A 2,561-nucleotide genomic window follows, 5' to 3' on the forward strand; every position below is an offset into this window, starting at 1 on the left:
CACACCAGCACGTACCTTGAGATCCTCGGGCAGAGGTCTGTTGTCTGTTCCAGAGTCTCGACTGAAAACTAAAGGGGACAGAGCGTTTGCTGTCAGGGCCCCGAGGCTCTGGAACAGCCTGCCCGAGGAAATCAGGTCGGCTGAGTCAGTGAACTCTTTTAAGTCCCTTCTTAAAACATACTTTTATAGGAGAGCCTTTCCCGATCTTATTTGACTTTATTTTATCCCTTTTATTTTATTCTATTTTACTAATTTTATATTTATATTAAATGTGTATTTTATTCTTTTCTATGTTTTCATGCTTTTATCTTGTATTGGTTTTGTATTATTGTCTTTTGGGTATTATTGTCTTTACACTTGTTAAAGCACTTTGTAACTTGTTGAAAAGTGCTCTACAAATAAAGATTATTATTATTATTATTATTATTATTAGACTTACCACTAGCTACAAGATTTTGATACAACAGTATATGCTTGTAGAAGCCATAAGTCCGTTTATCAACCTTGTTTTAAGAAAAATGTGTTTTATTTTCAGTGTTACAGAGAAGTACTACACTACCCACAGTCCTCAAGTGTAACAGCAACGTGCCAATACTGACACCAAGTACAGGAACAGCTTCACATCTCTGGGAAGACCACTTGCTACTTCACCACCTGGACACCCAAGCAGTGTGTGATGATACCCATCTCAAGTGATGACTTCTGGCAACATACTTTGGTGATCTTGAAGTCCTTCTACAAGGATCACATGCTGTCAGACTAAAACTTTGTTTGTAAATAGTTAATAATATTAATTTCTCTGATCTGTTCACCTTTGTACATCCTAGAGGATATCCATTTTTCAATGTAGTTTTTCTACAGATGTTCCAATGGTGTATTTCTTATTTTATTTGAACCTAATGATCCAAAATATTAAAGAAATCTATCCTTCATTAAGGTCTAAAAAGTACACAACACTTTCTTTCAATGTTATGCCATCTGAAAAAATGAAAAGAACTTCACAGTCTCACTTACTGCGACTGGTGGTCAAATTATTTGGTGACGTGTTAAAACAATGTGTACAAAAGATATATTAGAAAGCTAAACAGATTATTTGGTTGAGAAAGCAAGACCTGTTAAGTTGAAAGCCCACAAACCACATGAAGGTACAGCCACGAGTGGGGCGTTGACAGGGGTGTACTGGGACTGAAATTCAGCCCGGGTGTGACGGAAAGGTAAGAGCAGTCACCCCACCCGGATTTGAACCTGGGTCTACAAACATGCAACTTGACCCCAACTCCAAAAAGCCAGGCTCGTTGGTATGGCAGTCACAGCACATACTCAACCGTAGTGACGGTGGTCCGTCACATTGCCCTCCCCTTCAGAAGACGCTTACAGTCGCTTACAGTCGTACTTCTCCCATCTCAGGGTGCCCCCACTCACTACTCCTTCACCCATCTCTGGGGTCCCACACACCTCTGACAATTTCATGGCAAGCCATCCCACTTCTGACACCATATGTGACAGAAAGGCAAGGGCAGTCACCCCACCCATATTCAAACCCGGGTCTACAGGGTACCAAACATGCAATTTGACCACGAGCCAGGCTCGTTGGTATGGCAGTTACAGCGCATACTCATATGTAGTGATGGTGGTCTGTCATACCAGGACTGAGACAGAGAGGCCTTTTATGCAAGTATCCTTTGGGGGTGCGGAGAAAGATTTCTTTTTCAGTTTTAATACATATATTATTTTTGTTGTATACAGTGAATCAGATTATGCTGAAGACTTTCAAGAAACTTTATGATGACACCTGCCTCCTTAGTTTGTATAAGCAAGGCACCACTGCACTGAACAAGACCAGGTCAGGCAAGCCTGAGTCACTCAGTGTGCTAAAATACTAAAATATAATAAAAACCTTCAATGCAGTCCCATAAAATAGAGCAGTATGTATGTGTGTGCATAAAAATCAAATCCCTCATCTTCAGCTCTGAGTAGGCATATCCCTGCTCAGCTTCTCCTGTGCTGAACCCTCTGCTTGTACTCATTGTATAGCTACATATGAATGAGAAAAACACAAGTAATTAAAGCTGCAAGCAGCGTTGGGCGGGCCCTCGCACTTGTAGCGCGTCCGCGTGTGAGCCGGCCGAGTCGCATATTCTGGAGCTCTGCCGGTGCGGCTGTGAATTTCCTACGCGGTTCCGACGCCGCATGAATGTGCTATATGTCACTTCCTGTGTCCCCTATGTGGAGCTACATAGCACTTGCCGCTATGAATATAAATCGGTATTGACGTGTAGATGTCTGCGGGGTGGGAGAGTTATCAAGCACGTAAAGTTTGTTTCAGATGTGAACATGTACACTGAACAATAATGTACCCAAACAATAAAATAAATTCCTTTTATATTTCCCTGCCTTGTTGTTTATGTGTACATACAGAGGAAGAATGTGAGAACAGCACACATTTCATCGTTACTGTGTGTTAGAGCATGGGAGAACAGTGGATACTTTTAATACAGCCCACACCCCTAATACTGTGTAACTATAACAAGTAGAGAACAGAAGAAAAAGATGTTCTTTCT

The 2,561-nt window shown here is 41.4% G+C and overlaps 1 long non-coding RNA gene across 1 annotated transcript in view; it reads left to right on the forward strand.

Moving 5' to 3' along the window:
* The window catches only part of LOC123971690, a 6,044-nt gene extending 5,112 nt beyond the window's left edge, over positions 1–932 (forward strand). The window contains exon 2 of the long non-coding RNA XR_006825252.1: positions 536–932. This is a non-coding gene — a long non-coding RNA (uncharacterized LOC123971690). The remainder of the gene's footprint in view (positions 1–535) is intronic.
* The last annotated feature ends 1,629 nt before the right edge of the window (positions 933–2,561 follow it).

Source organism: Micropterus dolomieu, linkage group LG05 (assembly GCF_021292245.1).
Source record: "Micropterus dolomieu isolate WLL.071019.BEF.003 ecotype Adirondacks linkage group LG05, ASM2129224v1, whole genome shotgun sequence".
In the NCBI taxonomy this organism is placed as follows: Eukaryota; Metazoa; Chordata; class Actinopteri; order Centrarchiformes; family Centrarchidae; genus Micropterus; species Micropterus dolomieu.